We start from the raw sequence: 22,043 nt of genomic DNA, 5'->3' as shown, positions 1-22,043 counted from the left end.
TTTCTTTCTCCTCTCCTTCCTTTTGATTTGTGATGCAGAGTGCGTTAATCCAAAATTATGTGGATTCTCGTTGAATGGCCATGGTCTTCCAAGTTGCTTTGTGAAATTTATCAGATAGACCTCTGTTACCGCTCTTAGTCAAATTAATGATGCCAATGCTTCCTACCCTAAAATTTTTAGAAAGTAAGTTCTGCTGCATCTAATATAATCTATATCCTTAGGGTAGTATTAATCTAATTGTCTCAAAGATCAAAAGGTCTATGCAGGGAAGATGACTTAATGTCTCTGCTGTTGCTATTCGGATTGCATCGGGTGGGTACGAAGTCTTGTGTCATAACTGGTGGCTTCTTCAATCGTAATGTTTTGAGCTTGCAGCAGGTTGCTCACCCGTTTTTGTGCCATTAACAAAATTTATGGGGGGATGTCGACAACTAAATTTTTTGCCCTAGAGGACTCATTCGAGGGCTTGATTTAGATGGATAAACCGTATGGTACATGGAAATAGCAATTGTATTTAATGTTGCGCGAAACGGGGATCTGTCCTCAAGCTCAACAACGAGGCATTATATTAATATTGTCCAATATGGATTAGGTTTTTGCATATTTGCTTCAATTATGTACAGAACAAGAAAAATAAATCGAATATCGGATGTACGTAGTTGGGTCGTAGAGGCATTATTTTTATTTTTGTTTTTATGGGAGACAAATTATCTCCTTTTGATCTTTTCAATGCGCATCCCAGCATTCTTTCTTTCCAAAAAGACATTATTTTCAGAAGAATATTAAACTTAATTGAAAAGCCCATAAATTATTAGCTGGAATTACTGTGTTAAATATTAACATTTGTATAAATTGCATAGCGGATATGGAATTTCAATATAAAGATTTGATTGGATAATCTTGAATTCAAACCGATTCTATCGTTCAACACAACATTTCAAAGGGATTCCATTATTAAAGTCATTATTAGCAACTTATTCTGCATGGTCCAATGAGTTTTCAATAATGCAATGAAAGCCCATTAGAGGTAACTTTTAAAAAGTTGTTCATGATTTTCTTGCCAATACAAAAATGTTATTTCGAAATCCTTAAAAAGCAAAAAAAGAAAAATACAATTTTTTTTAGTTTGATGCTCTTAGAATTTTAACCATTTATTCATGATTCTTATTAAGGAAAAATACATCAAAAATCCTAAATTATGCCTATCGTAACATATTTATCCAAAATCTTTTTTTGTGACGTGAAAAACCCAAAACTTGTTCTCACGTGGCCCATTTACCCGGACTTGTACCCGGCGACATATTTACTCTAAATTTTTTTTTTAAGACAAAAAACTCTAAACTCATATGTTTATCTTAAAATTTAGGGTCAATGTATCACATGCCTACACGTTTGGGATTTTTGGTGTCACAAGAAAATAAAATGAGGTTAAATGTGTCACATGGGTATAAGTTTGAGATTTTTAGTGTTGCGAGAAAAAATTCGGAGTGAATGTGTCACGCGTATACAAGCTCGAGGCTTTTCACATCACAAAAATAGTTTAGGATAAACGTGACATGATGGATATAGTTTAGGATTTTTGGTGATTTTTTTTTTTAATTAAATAAAAAGTAAAAGTTCAAAGACTGAAAATTTCATGATAAGAGAAAATACCTTTTTAGTTTTTATGAAAATCATTTTCAAGGAAGATGCTTAGTTATCATTCTTTTGGTAATTTACTTATGTAACCGAAGTTACAATGCCAAAGGATGCCATTACATCAATAGGCACATTTCGTGAATTAATTCTAATTTCGCGTACGAAATTTCGGGACTTACTCTCCTCCTATTTCGCGAGTGATCCGGCTCGCCACTCCACAAGCATGCTCGAAGTCGCTCCACCGTTTAGAGCTTTCCGTCCCTCGTCGGACCGGGTCGGTTCGTCCTCGGAGGAGCAATTATCTGCTGGTTGCCCATTCTACCCTCGGAATAAAAATAATAGCAAGAATCCAAAGCTTTGCTATTAGGGGGAATAAAATATGGGCACCGACCATGGAAAGAAAGAATGCCGGAGATGCGCATTTAAAAGATCAAAAGGAGATCATTGACTTGTGAAGCTCCCCTCTCTGTTCACTTACTTCCGGAGATCCACCAAATCCTTCACGCGTTTTAGGGTCGGTTATCGACAGTGTTAATCATTAAAAAATCGAGCTTTTAAACTATCGATGAGATCAATAGAATCGTTTAGCATTTTTTTATTTGATGAGTTAAATCCTTCAGCGTCTTGCTTTCGCGAGCCATCTGCTGCTCCGCAACTGTCGGTAACCCCCACATAAAAGTGGAAGAGGTTCCAAATGATGGAGGAATGGACCCACGTATGTACACGTATGGGCATAATTAACCTCTTTCATTTAACCGGCCATGGGTGCATGAACAAGTCAAAGTCCCCTCTTCGTTCATTTGCTTCTAGGGGTCCGCCTCCTCCTTCACGCGTTTTAGGGTTGGCTCTTTCCTGGACGAGTGATGCGAAGCTACTACGCAATTGACAGAAGTGGAAGAGGTGCACAAATAACGGAGGAATGGGCCCACGGATATTCACTAGGTTTTTGGAAAAAGTTGGGAGTCCGCTGGGTATATGAAATGACAGAAGATGGAACGCAAATTCCACAAACGACAACAGACATCACGTGATCGATAAAGAATCCAAGGATAATAAATGAAAGAAAAATTATTCGAATTTTTTTTAAACTTATTGAAATTATGCTAATCCAATTTTAAATTTATTAGATTCGTGTTAATTCAGTCATTTCGATCAACTTTGATCGGTCGGTACTGACGTAGATAATTTTTTATAGATGAATGCAGCAATTACCAATGGCGAGCAAGTATTTCGGATACTTATTACATCGACCAACGGCGAGCAGTAATCCATGAACTAGTGGATGCTAGAAAAACTCCATATAATTTTGGTATTGATTATTAGCCATTAGAAATCATATGGAACCTTCTTCTTGTGTGAGGGGGGTCGCGCTGCTGGGGTCTTTAATTTGGCCATTGACATTGCGAGACACGAAATGAAATATGAAGTTGCGGAAGTTATAGGAATTGGTTTGCTGAGGTAATAATTTTACCAATAACGAAAGAATCAACACTTGCTTTTATCCATTGGTAGAGTTTGCCTAGTGCCACATTAGAGCCAATTATCGTCAAAAGTGCCACGTTGGATCCATGTTAGTTTTTTTAACAGTGATTGTGGATGGAATTGTAACGAAAGATAAATATGTTACAATGGGTATAGTTTGGAGTTTTTAGTGTTAAGAAAAGAAAAATTAGAGTAAATGTGAGCATAATTAACGTTTTTTTATTGTTTGTTTTTTCCCCTTTATTGACCACTGAGGTCATAGTACTTGGGAGCTTCGTTCCAAGTCTTTATTTCGTTTAACCGGCCACGGGTCACGTCACGGCATGAACAAGTCAAAGTCTGTAAGATTTTATAGAACCAGTTGGTATAGAACCATAACCAACTGCTCTAAAAGCTTAAGCTTATAGAAGAAGGCGTGGTTTAATATTTATATATTCCAACACTCCCCCTCACGGTTAGTCCGGTCTTTTTGCCTAGTACTAAGCGTGGAAATATTCATTTGGGGAGGCAAATAGGGGCCTGGAAAGATTTGAACTCGGGACCACCCGCTCCGATACCATGTAAGATTTTATAGAACCATAACTAACTGCTCTAAAAGCTTAAGCTTATAGAAGAAGGCGTGGTTTAATATTTATATATTCCAACAAAGTCAAGCAATGCAACCCAAAAGACACGCTTGACTCGGGAAGCTTCCCTCTTATTTCGTTTGCTTTCTAGGGGTCCACCTCGTCGTCCTTCACGCATTTTGGGTCGGCTCTCTCCTCGACAAGTGATGTGAAGCTACAAAACAGACAGACATAGACATGTGATCTATGTAGCACGGACACACCTACGAAGAGATTTTTTGCGTGTCGGACACGTCCCCATGTCCGACACTCTCCCGATGCGACCGGACACACGGTCAACGCATGTCCAAGCGTGGACACCTGATCAAAGTAACGAACACGTGAGGGACGGGGATAAGATAGGAAAGATTTTAGTGATGTCAAAGAAAAACCAAAATCTGACCTAATTTTCTTGAATTGTTGCTTGTATTTTATCTTACTACAGGCATTTTTTAAGCCCCCAAAGCAGTGAGGGTAGGAATTCCCATATGTTTCCGTTATATGCTCTGCATCTTATGATCCAACATATATTAAGAACTCAATGTTGAACATATTTTTTCAAGTTCTTTTTGAAATTTTGAAGTTTAGCAATTGTGGATTGCTAGAGCAGCGTGGTTTTGCTAGGAACAAAATTTGGACAGTTGTTGACAATCCTCCACCCCCGTGATGCTTTCTTCTTCTTCTTCTTCTTCTTTTTCTAGTTTTTGACTAACATTTTTCATCACCATTTTTCTGGAATATGTTGTGATCTTATGAGTTTGAAGCTACTATCCGGGATCACCGAGTAGTTTTATAGCAAAGCAACTGACTCACAAATATGAAATAGCTATGACATTTAGACATATTGTGATGTTCTTTTTTTTTTTTATTTTTATAACCAAGGTTTCCCACGTGTAATAGACTATTCCTCGGGGTGATGGAAGTATGTCAATGCCACCGGGTAAGTCCCTAAGACGTGGTCGCCGAGAGTCGAACATGAAACCTCATCGCTTTAACGTATTGTGATGTTTTGGAGTTCATAAAAATGATAATTTATTATGTATATATAAAAATATACATTTAATATATAATGTGTCTCATGTGTCGGAATTCTCTATTTTTTTAGAAATAATATGTTGGCGTGTCGTATCGTGTCCCATGTCACGCGTCGTGTCAGTGCTACATAGCATGTGATTCGACTAGATCGACCGAATCACGACTAGGAAATGATAAAAGATGAACCGCAAATTCCACACACAGAGTACAAACATCACGTGATGGATAAAGAATCCAAGGAAGACAAATGAAAAATATATGTAATTTAAAATTTATTATAGCAGTGTTAATTCAGTCCTTAATTATTACATTCATGCTAACTCAGTTCTTTCGATCAACTTTGATCGGCCAACGCTGGCGTGGATAATTTTTAATAAATGAATGCGGCATCAACCAACGATGAGCAAGCATTTCAGATACTTATTACATCAACTAACCTCGCTTGCACCATCCCCCCCCCTCTCTCTCTCTCTCTCTCTCTCTCTCTCTATATATATATATATATATATATATATCGGGCTATGGTCCTTAATTTGGCCATTGACATTGTGAGACACGGAATGAAATATAAAGTTGTGGAAATTATAGGAATTGGTTTACAAAGGTAATAATTGGGCTTTTTTCAAAAAGGGGGTCAAAAAATTTTTTAGTTGGCCATTGACATTGTGAGACATGGAATGAAATATAAAGTTGTCAGATCTTATTAGCCGCATCCACATTGAACCCATTAGTTTTTAGTACCCAAATTCAATTTAGTAGCGGGAATCCACGAGCCAGAGGATGCTCGAAAAACTGCATATAATTTTATCATGATATTCGATCCAAGTATGTTCATATCATGCATATCTATGTAGTGTCGATTGTTGGCCATTAGAAATCATATAGAATCTTCTTCCCATGCGAAGGGGGTTGCGCTGCTGTGGTCCTTGATTTGCCTACTGACATTATGAGACGCGGGATGAAATATGAAGTTGCTCAAGTTACAGGAATTGAATTACTTAGGTAATAATTTTACCAATAACGAAGGAATCAACACTTGTTTTTATCCAACAAACACCGGAAAATATCATTATTTTCTTGGAAAATGACTTTCCGGAAAACATTTTCCGTAAACGTCATTTTTTTTTTCATGAAACAAACCGAGCCTGTCTCTCCACTTTTTCTCACGATTGGATCAAAGGTAAGCCCATAGTTCCTCCATTTTCTTAGATTGGTTGGAGGGGAAGTAGGATTAGGGCGAAGATCTTGCTGGAAAATGACTTGCTGCTATCGAAATTGCGCCTTTCCAATCTAACCCGATCGAACTATCATTATCTTGATAGACTAAAAATTGCAAAATATTCGATCCCCGTACAACTCTATCATTATCTTGATAAGTTCTATGGGGCTATTATATCGTCCACCGACAGTGAACTTCAAACTCGAACAATTTCAAATAAGGGTTTTAAAGTGTAAGGGCTTAAAGTTAATCTTATTTCAATTAAGGCATGAAGTGCCGCCACTTTCTCAAAATAAGGGCTTAAAGCGGATAATGTTTCAAGGACCACGCTGTACATTGAGTTAAAGTTATATTGGTCAAATTAAAAGTTCGCAGACTACATTATATAATGAGTCAAAATTTAGGCATCATTTGTGTCATTTTGCCATTTTCTATCTACTTCCTTTCCTCTCGTTAAAAGCGGGCGCGTATGGGTTGGAAAGAGAGAGAGAGAGAGAGTTTGAGTAAGGACGACCAAAACGAAGAACCAAAAAGCTCACTTATAGGTGGGGAAATATTCAATGCGTATTGACACGTGCGGTTGAAATAATTAATTCATCAAGGGAGATGGGTGGATGAATTTATCCGGTTGACCTAATGTGAAGAAAGGGAAGGTTTCAGCTTGTTAAATGCGGATTTCCGTGTTAATTGCATCCACTTGCATTTGCGTGCTTGCCGATTGAGACTTGCCCATACGTGAAGGAGGGGGAGCGAGCAGGCGTTCCCACATGTGATGTTCTGGCACACTTGAGTAATGAAATATTAGATTTAACTTTATAAGAATGTTAACTACATGTGCTATACCGCGTCTGATTTTCAGCACTTGAGTCAATATTTTTTTAAAAGAACATTGATACTTAAGTGATCGATTGAAAGTTATGGTACTCAAATGAACATTTTTTACAAGTTATGAAACTCGTGAGTGGTTGGGCAAGCACCGACGAAGGTCCAGGTAGTAGTAGGCAATGAAGCAAGAGCGTTGGAGAAGTTTAGCCAAGCGATTGAAGATGATGAATGCGACGAACATTTCTTCACGAAGTACTAGAGAAGGCAATAAACAGTGTAACTGTTTTCTTTCTTCGTTTTCTTTTGCAATGTGGCGCTCGCGTGGTGCCACATTAAAGCCACTTGTGGTCAAAAGTACCACGTTGGATCCAAGTCAACATTTTTATGGCGATTTTCGATGGAATTGTAATGGAGCGTAAATGTGTCATAATGGGTATAATTTGATGTCTTAGTGTTACAAAAAAAAGGTTTGGAGCAAATGTACTATAGCGGGCATAATTAACCTCTTTCATTTAACCGGCCATGGGTGCATGAACAAGTCAAAGTCCCCTCTTCATTCATTTGCTTCTAGGGGTCCGCCTCGTCCTTCACGCGTTTTAGGGTCGGCTCTTTCCCGGACGAGGGATGCGAAGCTACTACACAATTGACAGAAGTGGAAGAGGTGCACAAATAATGGAGGAGTGGGCCCACGGATGTTCATTAGGTTTTTGGGAAAAGTTGGGAGTCCGCTGGGTACGAAATGACAAAAGATGGAACGCAAATTCCACAGACGCGTTTAAACATCACATGATCGATAAAGAATCCAAGGACGATAAATGAAAGAACAATTATCTGAAAAAAAAATCTTAAATTTATTGAAATTACGCTAATTCAATTTTGAATTTATTGGATTCGTATTAATTCAATCCTTTCGATCAATTTTGATCGTCCAGCATTGACATGGATAATTTTTAATAGATGAATGTAGCATTTGACCAATGGTGAGCAAGTATTTCGGATACTTATTACATCGACTAACGGCGAGCAGTAATCCATGAGCTAGTGGATACTAGAAAAACTCCATATAATTTTAGTGTTGATTATTAGCACATTAGAAATCATATGGAATCTACTTCCCGCGTGAGGAGGGTCGCTACTTTGTGGACCTTAATTTGGCCATTGACATTGCGAAACATGAAATGAAATATGAAGTTGTAGAAATTATAGGAATTGGTTTACTGAGGTAATAATTTTACCAATAACGAAAGGATCAACACTTGTTTTTATCCAACAAACACACTATAGTATCCAAAAGATGCTATCGTTGGTCTTTTCCTTTTTTTTGTTTTTGCAATTTTATAGATATTAGGCACTATAGATATCCGGAAAGCGTTAGTAAAGTCATAAATAGTATTCGTACCGATTTAGTTCTAAAATTTTTAATTGTGTCAATTTAGTCCTGTAGTGCTACCCTAACTGTCCGACAAGACCGTCACTTATTTCTAACCACATGATTTTTCAATCAATGAGTGCTTTATCCCAAATATGCAGTTACGATGTGTGGATTTACGATTGAGATTGTGTAATCTCTGAAAGTACTGTCCGAGAAATATTTCCTTTTAATCCTAAACCTATCGAGAAGATGCTATTGTCAGTCTTTACATTTTTCGCATCGCAACAAAACTCATCCCAACGAAATCACCACCATTCCAGCTATACCGAAATTTCCAGGGAAAATCCGAGTTTACCCGCGAAAGAGAGAAACAGGCAAAGGGACAAAAAGTAATTAAAGCAAAAGGGCAGTGAGCTGGCATCCACCAAATGGCCCACGTGATTCCAGGAAGTTTTTAAGTCCAAGAACAAATAAATACGTACATGAGAGCTAGAGTCGGGAACCCATTCATTCAGATGGGAAACATCCTGCGAAAGCAAGCACATCAACTATCAGCTCTTTCGATGGCTTCTTCTTCTTCTTCTTCTTCGAATCTGAAAAGAAATTACCATGTGTTCCTGAGCTTCAGAGGCACGGACGTCCGTGACTGCTTCGTCAGTCATCTCTATGCCGGTTTAGTCGAAACAGGAATACACACTTTCAGGGATAGCGAAGAGCTTAGGATAGGAGAGCAAATATCGCCGGCGCTTATGGAAGCGATCGAGGGATCGCGCGTCGCAATAATCGTTTTCTCCAAGAACTATGCTGCCTCGCGGTGGTGCTTGGAAGAGTTGGCCAGAATTATGGAGTGCAAGGAGCAAAGAGACCTTAAGGTCTTTCCCCTGTTTTACAAAGTTGAACCCAGAGAAGTGAGAACACCAAGAGGGATTTATAAAGCAGCTATGGCTGAACATGAGTCCAAGTTCGGGAAGAATTCGGATAAAGTGAAGAGATGGAAGAAGGCTCTCCGCGATGCCGGTAACTTGTCTGGGCGGGACTTCCATGAGGGGTAAGCATGTTTTTCGTTTTGATAAACGCTATAATATCTCTTTTAACTAGACTCAATCTTGCTGTCGTAGATAATGAGACATTTTTGCTGTCGTAGATAAAAAAGTGAGGTTCATAGTCCTCGAGTTATCTTTGTCTTGAGGCGCAGGTTCTTCGCAATTTTCCTTGTACAGATCTAGGCGCACGTCCACCCAAATGTGGCATTTCTTTTCATCTCATTATTAGCTTATCCTCTTGTAAGATTTTCCTCATGACGTTAGAGGTCGAATTCCTGCCACGGCTTTGACATGTTAAAACATATTTCTCTTTCTTTTGAGTGCTTATCAGAGATGAAGCGGAGCTCATACGATGCATCAGAAAAGAGCTATCAAATCATCTACAGCTTAAACATTTACGTGTCGCTCTGCATCCTGTCGGAATAGATTCCCGAGTTCAAGAAGTGATATCATTGTCAGAAAATCAGACGGCTGATGATGGTGTTCGCATGGTAGGTCTATGGGGAGGCATAGGGAAGACCACAATTGCAAAAGCCCTATATAATTATTGTATTGAGAAAGGTTTTGAGGATACCTGTTTTTTGGAGCGAGTAAAAGAAACTTCGAACGAAAGAAATGGTCTAGTTTCTTTGCAACAAAAACTTCTATCACAGATCTTTCCTTGTGGAAACTTGACGGTATATAATGTGGACGGAGGAAGCCCTTTGATACAGGAAAGACTTTGTTGCAAGAAGGTTCTTCTAGTTCTTGATGATGTGGACCACTTGGATCAACTGAATGCGTTAGCTGGAGAAGGCCGTTGGTTTGGCAAAGGAAGTAGAATTATTGTTACATCAAGAGATAAACATGTGCTGACTTCTCATGGCATAAATTGTGTTTATAAAGTTAAAACTTTATATTATGGTGAAGCACGGGACCTTTTTGGTTGGCATGCCTTTCGAAGTAGCAAGAAAGTTGAGATAACAGGGGATCTCATAAATAGAGCAGTGCGTTATGCTAACGGCCTGCCGTTAGCCCTTCAAGTGTTGGGCTCATTTTTATGTGGAAGAGAGGAGCTTGCATGGGAAAGTACACTTGGATAAACTCTCCGAAGTCCCGACCAAACTATCAATCGAATTCTCAAGATAAGTGTCGATGGATTGGACCCCGATACGAAGGAGATTTTCCTCCATATTGCTTGCTTCTTTAAGGGGAAAAGAATAGAATACATCAAGGAAGTCGTTGACAGCTGCGGTTTTGAATCAACTATAGGAATAGAAGTTCTCATCGAGCGGTCCTTGATAACAAATGAGAATGGGTACCTGCAAATGCATGATTTAATTCAGTTGATGGGTAAGGATATTGTTATTCAGGAATTCCCCCATGATCCAGAGAAGCGCAGTAGATTATGGCTTGTTGACGATGTTCGAGACATTATACGTGGAGAAACGGTAAATTTTACTTATGCCGCTGTTTCTACAGCTCAGTTTTTTGTTTTACTCTAATTTTAACGGTTATGGAAGTTTTTTGTGACCGCTCAATTTGCTTTCTTATGGATAGGAAACAAATGAAGTAAAGGCCATAGTATTGGACTCGCCCGATCTAGAAGAGATAATTATCAGCCCTCTTGCTTTTACGAACATGAAAAGGTTGAGAATGCTCATTTTGCTTGGAGTTCGTATCTCTTCACATGACCCTATACATCTCCCTTACGAACTAAGATGCCTTGAATGGCCCAATGCCCCGGATCTGGATTTTGGCTCTTGTCCAAAACTTGTTAGACTTGATTTGCAGAAAAGTCGTATCAAACAAGTTGGATGCAAAATTAGGGTAAGCTCTTGTGATGATTGGCTTTCCCTTTTATATCTATAACTACATGCAGAGATTAATGACTGCACCGGTTATGTTTTTGCAGAATTTTAGAAAGTTGAAGTTCATCAATTTTAGTAAATGTGAGTCCTTGGCTAGTGTTCCGGACCTATCATCGGTTCCAAATCCGGAGAGCTTGAATCTTGATGATTGCAAAAGCTTGGTGGAGGTTCACCAATCTGTCGGGTATCTTGACAAGTTAAAAGTTTTGTCGGTAAAGAGGTGCTCCAATCTCGGTATCATTCCCAAAAAACTCAAGACAAGATCTCTTCAAACCCTTGGTCTCTTTGGTTGCTCTAAACTTGAGGAGTTCCCCGATATTCTAGGAAAGATGGAACATCTAGAAGAACTTAACCTGCGACGGACGGCTATTAGAGAACTCCCGACATCAATTGAAAATCTTGTCTCCGTGAAGAAGATGGAGTTAGGCGATTGCAAAAACCTTGCGAGGCTTCCGTCAAGTATTTATAAGTTGCACAAGCTCGAGCTTTTATTTCTTGGAGGCTGCTCGAATTTGGTCACGTTCCCAAAGAACTTGGAGGATTCAACCAACCCCGATGGCCATTTAGGATTTCCAAATCTAGAGATGCTAGAACTCGAGGGCTGCAATCTATCAGAAGTAGACTTCCTTGAGAGCCCTTCCAGTTTTCCCAAATTGCGTGATCTACGTCTTTCAGGAAACAAGTTTACTCATCTACCAACTTCCATCAACAAATACCATGCTTTAGTGTGGTTGTTTGTGGAGAAATGCCAGCAACTACAAGAGATTCCTCTGCTTCCACCAACTTTGCAAAACCTAAGAGCAAATGGTTGCAAATCCCTGCAAAAACTCCCAGATTTGTCGAGTCTCTCGTACGACTACCTTGATGTCGACTTGTCTTCATGTGGTGAATTATTCCGCAAGGGGGTCAAGATGGCTGATCTATCACTACTCGAGGTCAGACTCTCTCTCTCTCTCTCTCTCTCTCTCTCTCTCTCTCTCTCTCTCTCTCTCTCTCTCTCTCTCGAGAACTTTAAATGCTTGATATGATAGGAACTCCCGAAGATGCGTCATGTCGACATTCTCCTAATTGGAGGAGAGATTCCAGAATGGTTTATGCACAAAGAAGATGGTTCCATGTGTTTCTTGGTTCCCCAAGACTTGTATGACAAGTTTTTAGGACTAGCACTCTGTGTTGTTTTTGGCCTGGAGGAAGGAAAAGAGGTCAGTGCTTCATGTAAGATCGAAATGTTTGTTAATGGCGAAGAGGCGTTTGGCCGAGTGGATTGCTTTTATAGAATGGAATCCGATCATGTGTGGCTTGAATATTTCCCTTTCTATCACTCGCTTGGAATAAAGGGGCGTATGCGAGGTGAATGGAGCCAATTCCAAGTTTGCCTCGGACCTTATGGAGGAAGCATAAAAAAGTGTGGATTCCGTCTAATATGCGAGAGCCCAGAGGATGATCGCAGGGTTGTGCTCCCACACCATCACCCGATTGAAACATATTGGATTCCCGAGGGAATAGACTCAGACGAAGGCGACTCAATGGACACCGTGGATGAATATAGTCCAAGCGAAGCGTATGCAGAGGAAAGCGGATCAACTTTGACAAAGAAGAGAAGATTGTCTTAACTATGGCGAGAGTATGGGATCCACTCGCACCGACCTATCATGTGTGTTGGCTTGCCAAACATTCCTTTCGAATCGGTCACAACTTGCTGAGGAAGTGATTCTAGAAGAAGCGAACTTGGTGATTTCGATTCCAATGCCTTTTGCTTTTCCACTTTTTCCGTCTCAACTAGATATTTCCAAATGCCCGCACCTTCAATTGAAATTCAGAATCACTTTCGAAAACAAGTTTCTCATCATGCTACCGACATGGTTGAGTAACTTTTCCTTCTCCTCTCCTTCCTTTTGACTTGTGATGCAGAGTGCGTTAATCCAAAATTACGTGCATTCTTGTTGAATGGCCATGGTCTTCCAAGTTGCTCATGGAAATTTATGATGCCGATGCTTCATATTCTAAAATTTTGAGAAAGTAAGTTCTGCTGCATCTAATATAATCTATATCCTTAGGGTAGTATTAATCTAATTGTCTCAAAGATCAAAAGGTCTATACAGGGAAGATGACTTAATGTCTCTGCTGTTGCTATCTACATCACTGGTGGCTTCTTTGAACTGTAATGTTTTGAGCTTGCAGCAGGTTGCTCACCGGTTTTTGCGACATTAACAAAATTTATAGAAAATATGAGTCAGATATCGATGTTGGACTTTCGTTCTTTTCTTTAATAATCTGGACATTCTTGCAATATATATCTCAAGTCGGGTTTCGTTCAAGACATATTTTAACAGTTTGCACACACTTATTCCTGGCCACATGGATTTGCATGTTTAGTAATAAATATCGGAAAAGATTGCATGAACTTAGCGTTTACTAAAAGAAAAAAGGTACTAATTTACGGGCGTTAGTTTAATGAAATGTAACCAAGTCCATGTATCCAATGCTCTGGATAGCTGAGGTAAAGTGAGCTCTAATGCTTACTTAGGCTCCTAACCGACCTAGTAAAAGATTAGTGCAATTATAGTCTCATTCAATCAAATTATAAATGAAAATTCTAAGTTGTTGTCCATAGGGCTGGGAAGAGTCCTCACGAAATGTGAGTGCCACCTCCCGAGTGCACTATTTGCACCCACGTAACAATCCGTTAGCTCTCTCTAGTTTCACGCCGAGAGGGTAGCCACAAGGGAAAGAGAAAAAATGAAGCAGCATTATAACAAAGCCCCATTCCCTCCCAGCTAACATCAATCTGACACGTTAAATAGTATTTGCAGTGAAGCGTCGGATCACGTCCGCATTAATTCTCAAGTTTTAGAAACTGTTTTAAGTTGCTCCCTGCTGAGGAGTACTCCATACTTTCATGGCTTCATATCGCTTGAACGACAAGTTACCAGGATTAAAATTTCTGTTCCCGATTCAAACCAGGAGGAGAAGAGGTTGACCACCGGTCCAGATCCTACTGCATATCAATGGCAAAAAGGGGAGAGGGAGGGCTCTATCACCGCATTGACCTGAACCGAAAATGGGTAGGGTGTCAATGGGTGATAGTGGTGAGGGGTGTCAATGGGTAAGGTAGGGATGTTTGTTGCCCGCATCAACATTGACCTGAACTGAAAATGAACTAAACAAAACAAACAGGTCAGGTCGGTTCGGGTCAGGTCTATTTTTTTTAAATTTTTTTTAATGGGTTAGGTAAAAAATTTGATAAATAATAAGAGAACTTTTCTGAGAAAAGTTAGTAATTTAAAAGAACAAACTTTGGTGGCTAATTCAAATAAGAGTTAGTAATGTGAAATTAGTTGGTGACTTATTGTACATAAACAGTTGGGAATTTAGGTTAGATAATACGAGCTTGATTATACCGGATGCGTCAATCACTCCCTGTTTTCAAGCACAATCAAACAGATAATGCACTTTAAATTAATACCAGACAAAGGAGACATTTGGCATCAGGGAATATATATCATAAACACTCTTAAATGATTCAGACAAGGCTCAATTCACAATTTGCAATGACTCTCAATACAATAACTAAATGAGACAGCTCTACTTCAATCACACATGAGAATAAGGTGCTCCACAAATTCCGATTTGTCACACAATGCACATCAAGTGGATGAACGGATCCTTCTTCGGTATCCATTTACAGAACAGAGTTGTCAAAGGAAATGTTCTATTGTTGGGGAACAATCAATCTCCCACCGACATGGAAATTCTCATCTACGGAAATTCCAGTAGCCACAATTGAATCCGCCATGCTGTTCAACTTGGACTTGCTCAATGACTCATTTACCATCAACCATCTCAAATTCAATAAACCTTTTGACTTGCAATCTCTTAGTCCCAAATTCTTCACAAAGATAAACTAGCCTCAGCCATTCCCCCAGATCTTGTGCATTGTGACTTTTCTGTGGGTACTTGCAGAAGAGATCATCTGACAGAGAACTCAATATGTTGCGACCGCAAATGTATTCCGTCATTCATCCATCTCTGTTCAGCATTTTTTACACGAGCATCTTTTTTTAATAGCTTCCTCTATTGTAGGAGACCACACCTCAAAGCTGGCCACTGGTCTTTTGTTAAGCTAATTCCTAGAATGCATTAGAACAGGCATAAATATTTGCATAAACACGCTTGATGGCAAGAAAGGGAAAACTACAGATCCAGCAAAAGCATGGACAAAAAAGCTTATAAAATTCAGAAAAAAAAAATTCTAGTGTGACAAAAGAAAAGTGAGCCATCAATGTCAGCAATAACATTTATGACTAGGCAGTAGAACAAAGAAGCAAAAACCGTTCTTGCACCTAAAGATAAGTTACAGTAATCTTCTCAGATTGTTCTCGGATGTGTCATCCTTCCATATAGGCTTGAAACAGAGGAAATGGACGTTGGAGGAGCAGAGAGAGAGAGACCCATCCGTGTAACAGTGCTCTAATGCTTCCAGGATCTGCACTAATTGGAATATAAAAAGACCACAATGTCGAGCGAAGTGTGTATGGCAGCACCACATTCTTCCATGAAGATACTAGAACAGTAAGAAAGCAATTATCGTATTTAGACCACCCAAGAAGGACAGATCAAAGCACCAGACTGCATTGCGCCAAGGAATAGATAAAACACACACCAAAGACATCATGTCAGACAGCAATTTGGAGTAACACGAATTGGACTGTTAGTACCTAAAATCACACCATCAACAAAGTCATATGGACTCGGTTTCCTTTAAAAGACAGGCACATGCAAAGCCAAGGTCAAACCATTCCCTAATTTTAGGCAGGAAGGACAAGCATCAGGACGCGAAAGCAGATAGCATCATTACTAGGCATACAATTTGGCCAGTTAGCCTGCAAAGATTCAAGGCTCATGTCAGATTCATAAGACTTTAATTGAAGCACTGCATCAGATCACAAGCTTCAACTTAAACAGCTACTAGATTATCTCAACTTCAAATTAAAGAACATGTACGGACAATTTTTTATGTGAAATTCTACTGCCCAATGCACAACTCCTTAATTGAAACCACCTTATCTTTCGGAAAAGGAGTAAAATGAGTTCATTGCGGACAGAAGGAATCGAAATTTCAAACACTTACGCCGCCCACGCGTTCACACACAAACACAGAGGAAACGGAGAGGAGAGAGATGCGAGCAGGACAACAAGTGAATGGTCTCACGAGAAAAGAACAAACCAAAATTTTGCGAATCAGAACTGAGTTGGACAATCAACATCCCTTTCCGTTGTTTTCTCATCACAAGCCAAAAGAACCCGAACAGTAACGACATCAAATTCGCCAAGTCGCGCTTACCACATAAACCTGGCATCGACTCCACCCCAGCGCGCGAGAACACAGCAGTCCCGAAGCCCTAGCCGCGAACTCACCAGCCAATGCCGATCTGACCCCGGAATTCGACAGAAGGACGATCAGGTCGATGATCTGGCAAGCAATCGGCTCGTCGTCGGAGGCCGAGAGTGTATGGGCAAGAGGTGAGACGAGGAGGTGGGCGTGGAAGGCGAGGAGACATCGCAGATTAAGGCGCTAGGTTATTGAGGGACGGGCATTGATGGTGAGGCCACATCTGTGATTTAGGTGAGGAAATGCCAGTTAGCCGTGCTTAGTGGCTCCACTCTTTCTCACAATTTGATCAAAGGTAATCCATTTTCTTAGATTGGTAGGAACCCATGACATTATTTCTGATGGTCCAGTTTCATATACGATCTAAGAAATTGTAAACCCATTTAGATTGTTTCGCAACGTAGATTAATGTGTCAGCGGGTGCAACAAAATACAAAATATTAAAGATAAGATTAACTTTTATTAAATGAGTGAAATTATTTTAAAAATTCTGCAATTTAATGCAAAACTGTCGTACACTCTAAATATATTATTTATACATGAGAGGTAAAAACACCACAAGTATCGTAACATTCGATGGCGCTCTCTTGAATGTCATATTTTTTTTTCAATCACTAGAGTGACATAATTTTTGTTCTACACTTACTTGAGTATCATAACTTTTTTTTTCCGTTCAATTAAGTGTCGTATAACATTCTAATCGATCTCTTGAGTGGTATAACTTTTAAAAATTGTTCACCACAAATGCTATGCCACGTCAAATATTTGGCACTTGAGTTCTTAAAAAAATTTTGCACCTAAGTAATCGATTGAAAATTATGGCACTTAAGTAAACGTTTGCTAGAAATTATGAAACTCGTGGATGGTTGGGAAAGAACCGACGGAGGTCTAGGTAGGAATGGGCAACAAAGCAAGAGCATTAGAGGAGTTTAGCCAAGCGATTGAAGACGATCAATGCAATGAGCAGTTTTTCACAAATTATTGAAGAAGATGATGAACAGTGCAATTTTTTTCTTTTTTCGATTTTTTTTTTCGAGATGGTGCTCGCATCGTGCCACGTTAGAGCCACTTGTCCTCAAAAGCGCCACGTTGGATCCGCATCATCTTTTTAATGTAATGGAAGATAAATGTATCATAATGGGTATAGTTTAGAGTTTTAATGTCACAAAAAAAATAAGGTTAAATGTGCCAAATTGGGCATAATTAAGGTTTTTTTTTATGGTTTTTCTTTTTCCTTTACTGTATCATCAATGAGTTAATGATATTTGGGAGCTATGTTCGGAGTCTTTATTTCATTTAAATGAACAAGTCAAAGTCAAGCATTGCAACGCAAATGGCACGCATTGAATCATGAAGCTCCCCTCTCTGTTCACTTACTTCCGGGGATCCACCAAATCCTTCACGCGTTTTGGGGTCGGTTCTTGATAGTGTTAATCATTGAAAAATCGAGCTCTTAAAGTGTGGATGAGATCTATCGAATCGTTTACTATTTTGACATTAAAGTTTGGTGGAGTGGTATACACGTGACTGATGAACTATTTCTTATTAACAGTGAGTTATTTCTTGTAAATGAAGAATAAAAACAAAAATTAAAGAGAAAATAGAAGTGAGGTACCATCAAATGGGCGTCCACTTCTATAAAGCTGTCCATGGAGCATTAAAGTACTACAATAGTACTATAATATAGATCGGTTTCTTCTCTAGACATCTTTTTTGCAAGTGGGTGCATTATCAAGTAATTAAGGTCCTTAAGATTTGAGCCAGTCTGAGCTTTTTTGCGTTTTTTCTGGTCAGAGAGCCCGAGATCGTGTATGGGGCTCCTAAACTCGAAAAAAAAAAAAAGATACTAGTTGGGAGAATGTGAGCCACGTGATTCGAGAAAATCGAAGTCCAGACTGATAATATACATGAGCGCTGGAGGTCGGAACTCTGGTCAGATAGCAAACATTCTGCGGGAGCACATCAACCATCAGCTGTTGTAATGGCTGCTTCTTCGAATCTGAGAAGGTATTATCATGCGTTCATGAGTTTCAGAGGCACGGACGTGCGCAACAACTTCCTCGGCCATCTCTACACAGCTTTGGACCAGAAAGGAATACACAGTTTCCTTGATAGCGAGGAGCTCCGGAAAGGCGAGCAAATATCGCTGACCCTCATGAAAGTGATCGAAGAGTCACGCGTTGCAATCATCGTTTTCTCCAAGGACTACGCTTCTTCGACGTGGTGCTTGGAAGAGCTGGCGAAGATAATGGAGTGCAAGGAGCAAAGAGACCTCAAGGTCTTTCCGGTGTTTTATAAAGTGCAACCCAGCGAAGTGAGAACACCAAGAGAAAGCTACAAAGAGCCTATGCTTAAGCACGAGTTTAAGTTCGGGAAGGATTCGGAGGAAGTGAAGAGATGGAAAAAGGCTCTCTTGGAGGCAGGTGGCTTGTCTGGGTGGGATTTCCAATAGGGATAAGCATGTCTCATTCTGGTTTTGACAAAAGCTATGATCTCTATTTTTACTGGTCTCAATCTCATGCTTCTTTTTAATCTTGTTTTTGGGCCTCCTCTTGCTAGTTGCATGCATGAACTAGAAGGGAGATGCAATAGTTAAATTAGTTAAAAGTGTGGTTCATAGTACCCGAGTCATCACTCTCTTCAGGTGCAGGTTCTTTGTAATTTTCCTTCCCAGATGTTGGTGCAGGTTCACCCGAATGCGTTATTTCTTTTCATCTCATCATTAGCTAATCTACTTGTGAGATTTTCCTTATGACATTAGAAGTTAAATTCCTGCCGTGGCTTTGAAATGCTAAAACATGTTTCTCATTCTTTTGAGTGCTGATCAGAGATGAGGCGCACTCATTCAAAGCATTGTAAAGGAATTATCAATTTATCTAGAGCGGACACCCTTACATGTCGCTAAGTATCCATTTGGAATAGAATCCCGAGTTCAAGAACTGATATCATTGTCACAAAAAGAGTCGGATGATGATGATGTTCTCATGATAGGTCTATGGGGACTTGGAGGCATAGGGAAGACAACGATTGCTAAAGCTATATATAATGCTATTGAGAGACAATTCTGCGGTTCCAGTTTTTTTGTTCTAATGATATCGTTGTACCTGTTACATTCCGATTATGTGTTCATCAATCACAAAAAAGATTGGTCGATCGAAATTCCCAACATACGCATTTTACACACGCTGGATTCTCACTAGCGTCTCATGAAAATGCAACGCAGTTAATTTTGTAGTTAGGGTTATGCAGTTAATGGATGTGGTAAGTCAACGAGTATTCTTAGGCAAGAAAGGGAAGAGAAGGACCAAGTCAACTCAGACAACCTCAATCCTCCAAAATTCTCATGAAAGACGGGATGCCACATGTTACATCAGGAGCAACCAATGGAGATTCTCAGCTTTCTTGAACGGCTCTCATATGTTCTATATAGTCCCAAAAATAACCGCGGCCCCTCTTTTGTGTAGCACTCAAATCTCTGACCCCAAAGATTAAGGAACGCTCATACGATGCCCCAATCTGCTGGTGGTTATGAAAGTTTTCTGTGACGACTGAATTTGCTTTCTTATGGATAGGGAACAGATGCAGTAAAGGCCATAGTATTGTACTTGCCCGAACCAGAAGAGATAACTATTAACCCTCATGCTTTTACAAACATGAAAAGGTTGAGAATGCTCGTTTTGCTTGAAGTACATATCTCTTCACAATGTCCTATACGTCTACCTAACGAGCTAAGATGGCTTCAATGGCCCAATGCCCCGGATCTAGAATTTGGCTCTGGTCCAAAGAAACTCGTTGGAATTGATGTCCAGAAAAGCCGCATCAAACAACTTGGAGGCAAATTTACGGTAAGCCCTTGTGAGGATTAGCTTTCCCTTTTATAGCTATAAGTATTTGCAGAGCTTAATGACTGCACTGGTTATGTTTTTGCAGAATTTTAGAAAGTTGAAGTTCATCAATTTTAGTAAATGTGAGTCCTTGGCTAGTGTTCCTGACCTTTCATTGGTTCCAAATCTAGAGAGCTTGAATCTTTATGGGTGCGAAAGCTTAGTGGAGGTTCACCAATCCGTTGGATATCTTGACAAGTTAAAATTTTTGTCTCTAGAATTGTGCTCCAATCTGAGTATCTTTCCGAACAAACTCAAGACAAGGTCTCTTCAAACCCTTAATCTCTCTGGTTGCTCTAAACTTGAGAAGTTCCCTAATATTCTAGGAAAGATGGAACATCTAGAAAGACTTGATCTGCAAAGGACGGCTATTAGAGAACTCCCGACATCAATTGAAAATCTTGTCTCTATAAAGGTGATGAGTTTAGAATATTGCGAAAACCTCACAAGGCTTCCATCGAGCATTTATAAGTTGCACAATCTCGAGTCTCTAAATCTTCAAGGCTGTTCGAATTTCGTCATGTTTCCAAAGAACATGGAGGATTCAACCGATGATGGCCATTTAGGATTTCCAAATTTGTACAATCTAGGACTTAATGGCTGCAATCTATCAGAAGTAGACTTCCTTGAGAGCTCTTCTAGTTTTCCCAAATTGAAAACCCTATATCTTTCAGAAAACAAGTTTACTCATCTACCAACATCGATTAACAAACACCGTGCTTTAGATTGGTTGGATGTGGAGAAATGCTAGCAACTACAAGAGATTCCTCTGCTTCCACCAAATATGCGCACCCTAAGAGCAAATGGTTGCAAATCCCTCGAAAAAAAACCCAGATTTGTCGAGTCTCTCCTCGAACTACCTTGAAGTCGACTTGTCTTCATGTTGTGAATTATTCTGCCACGGGGTCAAGATGGCTGATGAATCATGACCCGAGGTCAGACACTCACTCTCTCTCTCTCTCTCTCTCTCTCTAACTTTGATTGCTTGATATGCCTACCCTCTTTATGACAGGGACTCCCGAAGATGAGTACTGTTGAAATTCTCCTAAATGGAGGAGAGATGCCAGAATGGTTTCTCCACTGTAAAGATGGTTGCATAACTTTCATGGTTCCCCAGGACCTGTATGACAAGTTCTTAGGACTAGCACTATGTGTTGTTCTTGGCCTGGAGGAAGGAAAAGTGGTTGATGATTCATGTGAGATCCAAATATTTGTCAATGGTGAAAGGGTGTTTTGGCGATCAACAGGCTTGTATTCAATGGAATCCGACCATGTATGGCTTACTTATGTCCCACGCCGAATGCTGTTTGAAGTAAAGGAGCTTCTACGAAACGATTGGAGCCAATTCCAAGTATGCCTCAAACCATCGGAAGGAAACTTAAGAAAGTGTGGATTCCGTCTAATATGTGAGCAACCGGAGGATGATCTGAGGGTCGTGCTCCAACACCATCAGCCGATTGAAACAAATTGGATTCCCGAGGAAAGAGACTCAGAAGAAGACAGATCGGTAGCCACCCGAGGAAGAAGACAATCCAAGTGGAACAGATGTGGAGGAAAGCTGATCAAATCTTTAACAAAGAAGAGAAGATGCTCTTTAACTATGGTGAAACTATCATGAGTGTTGGCTTGCCAGCATGCCCGGTGTGACGCCCGGGAAATTCGAAGTTTGTAAATTTGCCCGAATTCAATAAAAAGGAT

General features: G+C 39.8%; 2 protein-coding genes and 3 long non-coding RNA genes across 6 annotated transcripts in view; 4 read left to right on the top strand and 1 right to left on the bottom strand.

Moving 5' to 3' along the window:
- Positions 1-22,043, top strand: part of LOC125314673 (TMV resistance protein N-like) — a 416,296-nt gene that overhangs the window by 370,517 nt on the left and 23,736 nt on the right. The gene's annotated exons all lie outside the window — the stretch shown is intronic.
- LOC115727572 (TMV resistance protein N-like) overlaps positions 1-22,043 on the top strand; it is a 47,968-nt gene that overhangs the window by 4,220 nt on the left and 21,705 nt on the right. The gene's annotated exons all lie outside the window — the stretch shown is intronic.
- The window catches only part of LOC125314522, a 51,306-nt gene that overhangs the window by 19,082 nt on the left and 10,181 nt on the right, over positions 1-22,043 (bottom strand). The gene's annotated exons all lie outside the window — the stretch shown is intronic.
- On the top strand, positions 11,594-21,017 carry LOC125314534. The gene is made up of 2 exons (XR_007197995.1): positions 11,594-11,711; positions 20,988-21,017. It is a non-coding gene; the product is annotated as an uncharacterized LOC125314534 (long non-coding RNA).
- Positions 21,201-21,520, top strand: LOC125314525. Its single transcript, XR_007197986.1, has 2 exons — positions 21,201-21,280; positions 21,358-21,520. It is a non-coding gene; the product is annotated as an uncharacterized LOC125314525 (long non-coding RNA).

This window comes from Rhodamnia argentea, chromosome 4, assembly GCF_020921035.1.
Source record: "Rhodamnia argentea isolate NSW1041297 chromosome 4, ASM2092103v1, whole genome shotgun sequence".
Classification (NCBI taxonomy): domain Eukaryota; kingdom Viridiplantae; phylum Streptophyta; class Magnoliopsida; order Myrtales; family Myrtaceae; genus Rhodamnia; species Rhodamnia argentea.
The sequence above is the reverse complement of the archived record's forward strand: the minus strand, read 5'-3'. Positions and strand labels throughout refer to the sequence as shown.